Source organism: Euleptes europaea, chromosome 10 (genome assembly GCF_029931775.1).
Source record: "Euleptes europaea isolate rEulEur1 chromosome 10, rEulEur1.hap1, whole genome shotgun sequence".
NCBI lineage: Eukaryota > Metazoa > Chordata > Lepidosauria > Squamata > Sphaerodactylidae > Euleptes > Euleptes europaea.
This window is the reverse complement of record NC_079321.1, coordinates 9,462,019-9,472,244: the sequence shown is the minus strand read 5'-3', so window position 1 is coordinate 9,472,244 and position 10,226 is coordinate 9,462,019.

Here is a 10,226-nt window from a genome sequence, read left to right as displayed (position 1 = left end):
TCCAGGACTAACCCAGAAGCCCTGTAACCCTGATCCGTCTGCGAGGGCAGGGAAGACCCCAAGCAGAGAGGTGAGGAACTGGCCGACCGACAGCCAGAAGGAGCCAGGCTGCAGAGACGTGGCGGCATGCCGGCGCACACCAGCTGTAGCCCTGCTGCCCAGCTGAGAGGCGGGTGGGCCAGCCCTGGGCACGGTTGCACCTGCGCCAGGCGGATGATGCGGCAAGATGTGTGGGAGGCCGAGGAAGCTCCCCTGGCTCGGCCAGTTCAGGTCTCGGAGGAGAAGAGGGCGGTCCCCCTTGAGGCCGCTACAGCCACATTGTTTTTACTTTTAGCCGCACTTGGGTGGGGTGGGAGCTTCAGCCTGGAATCCAAGTGCGCATGTCTGTAGTGTGGCTTCGCTTTTCTGCCCTGAGTCATCAGTTCCGCTCTGCCCTGAGTCATCAGTTCCGCTCTGGCAAGGCCAAGGGGAGAGAGTCGAGGTGCATGCGCAGTTCGGGATTTCCCCCTCGAGCGTGCAGGTTCGGTGAGGCGCAGAAGGACCGGTGACTGGCAGAGGGGAGAAAAAGGCACGAAAAGTCCGAGCGGGATAAGCGGCCCTCGGCTCTTTCCTGGCCCTTCGCTCTCGTGAGATGATTAAATGGAGCTCCGCTTTGAGGGATAACTGCAGTTCTGTGCACAAGCAGTGTCCCAGTCACAAGAGAGGGGGTTTCCTCGCGAGAGCCCCGGCCTGCTTGGAAGAGTTTTTGGGGAGAGAGGGGAGGACAAGGAACGCAGTGCATGCTCAGAGGCACTCTTTCCTCCATGCCAGGAAAGGTTGCCGCGCCACACAGTCACAGCCGCTGCGCAAAAGGTGGTAGTACCGTTTGCTTGTTTGTTTTAAACTTTAAAATTTAAAGTAATTATATATGTGGATACCCTGGACTGCCAAAAAAACAAATGTGTTTTCTTTATCCTATTGAAAATGTCATTTATGCAAATTTATGCAAATGTGACGAGGGTCACAGGTTACTTGGCAATTGTAAAAGGGGGTCGCGACTCGAAAAAGGTTGAGAACCACTGTCTTAGAGAATCAACTATGCCACTAATGCACTGGCAAACCTCTTCATGCAGAAACGAAAACAAATTAAATGGGAAGTAAACAGAGAACATGCATCTTGCAAGATAAAAAGCCAGAACTGAGTTTTAAAATGAACGTCTTTTAGGCATGGGCACTTTACGGTACTTTCTCCACTGGTCTGACTAACAAAGACTACAGTCCACAATAGCCATGCAGATTAGCTTTGGATTCCACATGTTAACAGATCACTTCAGGATACAATGGCTCCATATTAACATACCACACCCTAATTAGCACATTACCTTGATACTTATAGGACAATGATTAGCACATTACCTTTGATACTTTTTCAGGACAATGACTCAGCTCAAACCCAACTCCCTTCTGACTATACATATTACTCTGCCATCACACTTTGACACTGAGAGACCCGGCCTGCCCTTCAGTGTTCCTCCTCTGCAGATGCCTGCCACAGCTGCTGGCGAAACATCAGGAAAGAAAATACCAAGACCACGGTCACACAGCCCGGATAACCTACAAGAACTGATGAACTCTGACCGTGAAAGCCTTCGACACTATCCCTCCCTGTTTCTGATGCCTATTTTGCACTCGCTTTCTGGTGGATATCTTGATCAACATGTTTATTTTATGTGGCCACATAATTTGAGCAGAACAGAGTTTTCCAAACCCAAGCAAGCTGGCAAGCTGGACACATTGTAGGCTTTTCAGAAGGCCATCGCTCACATCAATCTGTGCAGAGCTGGGCTTGAATAATCTCTCCCTGTCAACAGTAGGACTTTTTAAAGATTTGTGCCATGTGAAGCAAAGCCCCTCTTGGACCCTTCGATAGATCAGACTTCCTCTTAGAAAATCAACTGTGCCACTAATGCACTGGCAAACCTCTTCATGCAGAAACGAAAACAAATTAACAGGGAAGTAAACAGAGAACATGCATCTTGCAAGATAAAAAGCCAGAACTGAGATTTAAAGCTATGAGAATGTTTTCCATTGCAATACTTAAATGGAGTTCTAAGAAGTAAATTGAGACAGCTGGACTAGGGTTGCCACATCCCTCTTCGCCACCGACAGGAGGTTTTTGGGGCAGAGCCTGAGAAGGGCAAGGTTTGGGGAGGGGGGACTTCAATGTCATAGAGTCCAATTCCCATAGAAGCCGTTTTCTCCAGGTGATCTGATCTCCATCGGCTAGATATCAGTTGTAATAGCAGGAGTTCTGCAGCTCATACCTGGAGATTGGCAATCCTAGCTGGTTGAGAGCGCAAGATCAGATTTCTGGATGCCCTGTCCCTTTCTTTAAAGCCACCGCAAAGGGCTGAGGTTTTGATCAGGGAATTAATGCTGGGGAAGGGGGGTTAATTAACCCTTTCCTAGATTTGAGTCCAGTAGCACCTTAGAGACTGACAAATTTTTATGCTCTAAGCTTTTGAGAGTTGAAGGTCCCTTCATCAGAGGCAAGTAGGATCAGAGATCCCTGAGCCTTTATGTCCCATTCACAAGGTGAGGGGAGTATTGGGATATAAGGGATATAAAGGATCTCTATTGCTACTTTTGCCGGCGCAAAAAAATCATGCCACCCTAAAAGATGGCATATCTTGGGTGTAAAAAAGGGGGGCGTTCCCGAGCTGAAATGGCCCTAACGGAGGCCCTGCCCCCTGGCCAGCATCGTAATGCCCCTGGAACACTCCCAGGATGCCGTTAAGCCCCAAGATCACCTGCCGGGACACCGTAACGCCCCGGGAATGCCTCTCAGGTTGCTGCCACAGCCTTTGCTGTTGGCAGGACAGTGGCGGCAGGTTCCACGGGCATTCGGACCTGGCACTGCAGCCCCAGTGGCCGGAGACCAGCGTCTGTCCTGGTACGCCGACACTGGGGCCACAAACGCCAGCGTGCGCCTCCCAGACGCCGGTGCTGTGGGCCCTTGCGCCGGAGCGGGCCATCGCCAGCCTTTCTGTGCAGCTGCCGGTGCGGCTCAGGAATGGGCTGTAAGGGCCCTTTCCTCAGTGCCATTTTCCCGATCCAAAAACAGTTCTAAATTATAATTTTTATTTAAATAATTGCTTCAAAAACAAGCTGGAAAGCTGCTTGAAACGTGAACCAATGGACCTTGAGCCTTTTTTTTGTCATTTACAGTGAAAGTCTTTTCTACAGTACCTTTCAAGCGTGGTCCTTTTGAGTTGTCTGAAGAGCTGCGGCTGGAATTGAACCCAGCCTGAATTGGAGCAGAGTATATATATCAGGAACACTTCCTGCTTCACAAGGAAGTGTCCCTCGACACAATTGGGCATGATCACCAGCTAGCACTTTTCCCAAAAAAATAATCTCCTGGACTTTATCTGCGAGTACATTTTGTTTTCAAATACATGACCAGCTTAATTGTGGTGTTCTATGTATTTTTTTAATGTGTAATTTTTTTAACGGTGTAATTTATGTTCTGCCCTGACCTGGATGGCCCAGGCTAGCCTGATCTCGTCAGATCTGAGAAGCTAAGCAGGGTCAGCCCTGGTTAGTATTTGGATGGGAGACCACCAAGGAAGTCCAGGGTTGCTGTGCAGAGGAAGGCACTGGCAAACCACCTCTGTTAGTCTCTTGCCATGAAAACCGCTAAAGGGGTCACCATAAGTCGGCTGCGACTTGACAGCACTTTACACACACACCCAATTTATGTTCTACAATCAGAGTTTTTTATGGGTACCATAACTATCAGCCTGATAGTAAGATCTTGAGTTGGGGCAGAGAACTAGCTGTGCTGAGACATCTGGAGCCGGTTTGGGAGTCCCAAAGACTTTGTGTGTGCTCTCATGTGTAAAAAGCCTGAGTTGGATTTACAGGCTTTGCAACTGATGAGGCAACTCCCCTGCCCCGGTTGGCTTCATTAGTTTGGGGGCTGCTTTCATCTCTTCAGGATCATGCACTGAAAACAACAGGAATCACCCGAGCTCTGGTGTAACATTCACCCATGGCCCATTTGGTTTCAATATGGTGGCTGAGAGTGTGTGCTAAGTGACGTCAAGTTGCTCCCAACTTATGGCGACCCTACAAATGAATCACCTCCAAAACGAAATATCATTAACTGCCTTGCTCAGGGCTTGCAAACTGAGGGCTGTGGCTTCCTTTAATGGCGAAACCCAGCGCGGTGTAGTGGTTAATAGTGGCAAAGTCTACTCTGGAGAACCAGGTTCAATTCCCCACTCCTCCACATGAAGCCTTCTGGGTGGCCTTGGGCCAGTCACAGATCTCTCAGAACTCCCTCAGCCCCACCTACCTCACAAGGTGCCTGTTGTGGGGAAGAGGAAGGGAATGTGATGGTGAGGCTCCTGAAGGTAGAGAAAAGCAGGGTACAAAAACCTACTCTTCTTCTTCTGTATTTGTTTCTATTTTTATTTATTTGCAAAAGTTTCTCAGTGGTCAATACATGGATTGGCGCAATGCAATCCTTATGTGGCTTACAGTGATGTGACAGCTATTGAGGCCCATACAGGTCGTACAGGTATGAATGATATGGAGAAAGGGGCTTTTCTCCTCATAACCACAGTAAACTATGAAAAATCATAGTAGATTCAGGAGAGACAAAATCAGGAGCATAAAGTACATAATGAGTTCAGTGCCACAAAACGTGCATCCAGCGCAGGGGTAGGACATCTCTGGCTGCAGATAGATTTGCCTTTCAGGCCTGGAGGGGGTCTCTCAACCCCCAAGGTGAAGGGGAGGAGGGTTCCCTCCATCACACAGACCACCTTCCTTCTCTCTGCTTCGCTGAGTGGAATCGTTTTATTATCCTCTGGAGCACTGGTTCCCAACCAGGGGTCCGTGGACCCCCAGGGGTCCGTGAGAACTAAATTAAGGTCCGCGAAACAAAATTATAAACCCATAATAAATTAATATTTTCAATTAAAAGTTCTCTATTATAAAAATATATATTCAAATATTATTCTAAGTTTAATGTTTAACTAACACTTATGATTAAAGTTTATTTTCAAATTCTCAGAATTTTTATTTTGAACCTTGGGGTCCCTGCACCGAACAAAAAAGTCCTAGTGGTCCCTGGTCAAAAAAAGGTTGGGAACCACTGCTCTGGAGCAATCACACCCAGGCATTCAGTCACAATGATGTGGCTTAAGGGAAGGAGACTCTTGCCTTTGGGAGGAATTGAAGCACTGGGTAATTCACACACCTGCAGCCAGAGGGTTTTATATATCTTATTTCTGTAACAGTGTCTTAAATGCCTGAATTTTTCACAGGGAGGCCTGGGAAAGGTATGAATGTTGTTTGCTAGATTTGCATCTGATTCCTTCTATGGGCGAAAACGCACGGTCGCTTTATCCTCCTTTAATCCCTGTTTCAGCCAGGATTCAGCTGGGATCGAACGCGTGCGTTTCACCTAATATGCATTCGATCCTGGCTAAAACAGGGATTAAAGGAGGATAAAGTGACCATGCGTTTTCGCCCTATGTCTGTATGTATGTACATTCTGTCAAGTCACAACCAATTTATGGTGACCCCGCGACGAGCATTCAAAGTAAGTGAGAAGCGGAGGTGGTTTGCCATTGCCTTCCTCTGCAGAGTCTTCCTTGGTGGTCTCCGTTCCCAAGTATTGACCCTGCTTAGCTTCCGAGCTCTGACGAGATTGGGCTATACCACACCATTCCACATCCCTCCAGCATGGTAGGACCCAAGACGTCCCCTCTGTAGCAGGGCCGGATTTAGGTTTGATGAGGCCCTAAGCTATTGAAGGTAATGGGGCCCTTTATATGTCCAGCTCTCCTTTGTCAACAACAAATTGTCGCTGTTTTTTGTGCTGAATATATGCTATATGGTAATTTATGGACCTAATAGGTATCTAAAGCCATTCGCACATAACAAAATATGTATTTTATCAACACAAAACACTGTTGCTGTATGTAGGTTTTATTTTATTTGTTTTTTATCTTATATTTTGGAAATGTACATCCAGTTTTTTTTCCTTTAAATTTTTTGCGGGGCCCCAAGAGAGTGGGGCCCTAAGCTATAGCTTGTTTAGCTTATACGTAAATCCGGCACTGCCCTGTAGCTATACTAATCCTGCACTCCTAAACAGAGTTATGCCCTCGAAATCTATTGAGGCTCATTCATCCACCAGTGCAGTTTGCAAACTGTCACAGTGGTTTTAAAAGCTGTTTCTGTTCTAATCTGACTAGTCATAATACTTAGAATTTGCTTTCAGTGTTTGAAGCGCTTCACATCCCTTTTCACGGTAATTGTAACAAGGTCTGTGTAAGGCAGGCTGATATTCATCATTATTATATTAGTATCTCCATATTGCAGATGAGAGATGGATAGGGTTGCCAACCTCCAGGTACTGAACCCAAAATAATACCCTATGCTGTAATGAGACTAACTCAAGACAAAAAACACGGCACGGCGACAGCTGATGAGTCCCCTCGCATGTCACTGAAGACCTTGCTTGTTGGAATGGCTATATAACTTTTACAAACTTATTGACATGGACTGTCTGGGAAGAGTATCATTGTAGTATTGTTGGTGATACAGGCTCACTGTATTTTGTATTTATCGTGTGGTTGGGAATTTGGAATCTGTTTCTGTCTGTACTGTATGTTGGTAATACATTGCATATTTTGAGCTTTGTGCTGTTTTTGGTCTTGAGTTAACCTCCAGGTACTAGCTGGAGATCTCCTGCTCTTACAACTGATCTCCAGCCAACGGAGATCAGTTCACCAGGAGAAAATGGGCGCTTTGACAATTGGACTCTATGGCATTGAAGTCCCTCCCCTCCCCAAACCCTGCCCTCCTCAGGCTCCGCCCCAAAATTCTCCAGGTATTTTCCAAGCTGGAGCTGGTGACCCTAGAGGTGAAGTGTCACTCCTAAGGTCACCTAGACATATAGGGGCAGGCAAAGAAGAAGAAGAAGAGTTGGTTTTTATATGCCTACTTTCTCTACCACTTAAAGCAGATTCAAACCGGCTTACAATTACCTCCCCTTCCCCTCCCCACAACAGACACCCTGTGAGGTAGGTGAGGCTGAGAGAGCTCTAAGAGAGCTGTGACTAGCCCAAGGTCACCCAGCTGGCTTTGTGTGAAGGAGTGGGGGAACAAATCCAGTTCCCCAGATTAGCCTCCGCCGCTCATGTGGAGGAGCGGGAAATCAAATCCGGTTCTCCACCGCTCCAAACCACTGCTCTTAACCACTACACCACGCTGGCTCTCAAGCAGCCCCCAGCCGCTGTACAAGCAGCAGGAAGTGGGACTGAGGCTTGCGAGGATGGCATTCACATGCCCCGTTCCCTGCACTGCTCACTGTCGGCCCCTTTCCTTCCCACACTCTTCCTGCTCTCCTCCAAGCTGACAACAATCTTGCTGCCCCCCACAGCCCAGCTGTTAGGATCTGAAACTCACTCAATTAATCTGCTACCATTCAGGGTGATGGATCTTGGTTTTTGGCTTATTGAAAATAAAGGTTAGTCACACACAAAAATACCACAGAGTCATTTTCTTAATCAAATCAATTCTTTACTAACTAATCTCAAGGGTAGGGTACATGGATTAAACAATAAGCATTCTACATATCTAAGTTCCCTAGACTTGCTAAACTCCTTTAGCAGTTACTACGCTTACTCAAGAGTAGCCATTCTCACAGGGAGAATGTACTCTTCCATGCTTGCAGGTTGGTAACTTGCAAGTAACTGAGATACAGTTTCTCTTTCAAACAAAGGATATACCAAAGCAGTAAAATGCAGATTACTTTGCCTACGTGACCATATGACATGGAAGCATTGGAGATCTGCTCTTCCTGACCATTTGGCTAATTAACCCTTTGACTGTCTGACATGTAACGAATCTCGCTATCTAAGACCCAACACCAGCAAACCCCCTTCACCCCAAAAGCTGAGCTCTGGCTCACACCTGAGTGTTTTTTTAAAAGCCCTGTTAAGGGGCTAAAGGGGAGGGAATGCCAGAACTGAGCACCCCCCCCCCCACTTAGAACTTGGTGCTAAGCTCTGCCCACCCTCTGGATTCATTAGCCGGAGCTTTTTACACGGCATGGGGACAGCTGAAATGTTTTCTCTGCGTGTCACTGAAGATTTAGCTGGTTTGAAACGGCTACATATCGTTTATAACCTCTATAAACCTTCTGACATGATCCATCTGGGAAGGGTATTACTGTAGCATTGTTGGTATTACAAGCTTGTTGGGTTGTGTTTTGTTTGTATTGTGTACTTGGGATTTTTGTATCGGTTTAGATCTATTGTAGGGTGGTAATATAGTGATTAATTTGAGCTACATGCTGTTTCTTGTCTTGAGTTATCCTCATTACAGCATAGGGTGTTATTTTGGGATTTCAGCTGGTACCTGGCAGATGGCAGCCCTGTGGGTAAACCCGGAAGTGACAGGGATGCTTTAGTGCTCTCGTCTGGAACCCATAGAGTTTTGAGGGGGGGGGAGTACTAGAGTGTCTGTGTCACTTCCGGGTTTACACGGAAATGATGATCGCTCTCCACCAGCTGGTCCTCTTCTGCCCACCAACCAGCGGAGGGGTGGCAGGCAGCCCGGTCCATTGGCAGGCAATTGGCAAGCCTACTGATCTGGCATCATTTGTATGGAAGTATCAGGCTTTGTTTCTACAGGAGAGACCTGTAGGTAACATGTGACTCCATGAAAAACCATGTGGAGAATGGAAAGAACAAAGAACCCAGAGGTCGTTTATGCATGGGTACTTTCACTCACGTTTGCCCCCTGTCTGAATTGGTTGTCCCTTGGAGTTATGCAAGAGTTTTCCATCCATTAGTGATGACCTCGCTGCCAGCCCTCACAATGTCTGGGTCTTCCCATTCCTCTGTTAACCCTACACTTCCATCTTCCCTGAGCAAAGCCCTGGTGAAATCCCCATGCATAAGGCAAAGTCCAGGACATGCAAGCTTGGTTACTCACACAGCCAATTACAAAGCAGCATGTCCAGAGGCGGGGATTGAAATACCTCCTGCTTCCTGGGAGCTCTTTGTGAGCAGAAGGACATTTTTTTAAAGCCGAGGCTTTGATTTCTCCCCCGTCCCCTCCTTTCAGAGTGCTCCCTTTTGTTGTTGTTGTTAAAATGATTTGTTATGTGGCAAATGGGTTGGGGGGATTTTCTCTCACAATAAGCACTACAAGAAAGCCAATTACAAAGCAGCATTTAAAGGGGCGGGACTTGATTTGAGCTTGGAGACTGCTGCTGCATAGGTTCCCAACAGGAAAGTTTGCATCCAGTGAGCAATGAACCTCAAGTAAAACTCCCAGGCATAAATGACTAGAGAGAGAGGAGGGGTCAGAGGGCAGTTCCCAGGTTCTGACAAAGAGAGGGACATCCCATTCAAGGAGATAACACTTCTACACACTTTAGAGTGATGTAGCACCCCCACCCCCAGTGTTCAGGCATGCTGAGTTGCTCACTCCAACAAATGCATATTGGTGCAGAGTGTTTGAGCAAACAGAAGATATGTGTACTAGTTATACTTCTGCTTGTTGTTGAATTTCAAGGTTATAGTCCGAAGAAGGATATTGAAACGGGATACTAGCCGGCAAACCTGTCACTGTTTTATGTTATATTATCAACAATTTTGCTTTTTGTGTTTGCTCATTATTTGTATGCTGTAATACATGTTCGCAGTTTAATTGAACCTTTGATGTTACTACTATTTTGTACAAATTTGGAGTAGCTACAAGTGATTAGATAAACACCTTGTAACCTCTGGTGCTTTGCACATTTCCCCCATCTGTCATACAAAGAGAGGGACATCCCATTCAAGGAGATGGCACTTATACACACTTAGAGTGATGTAGCGCCCCAGTGTTCAGGCATGCTGAGTTGCTGACTCCAACAAATACATGTTGGTGCAGAGTGGTTGAGGGACAGAAGAGGGACAGAAGGTGGGATGAGATGGGACGGCCAATTGTATTTCCCACATGCATGGGTGAAGAACATCTTCAAGATTTAGCCACAGAGCCTCCTTTCCAGCTTCCCCCCTTCCTACATCCCCCCTGCCAAGATCCCAGGTCAATTCCAAGTAATTTGCTGGTAAGACAGAACACCCTGTACACCAGCAGCAGCGATTATATCCCGGATATTTGCAGCTGATGCTGCAGTGTTGCTGACCATTGGCCCTGCTGAGTGCAGCCTG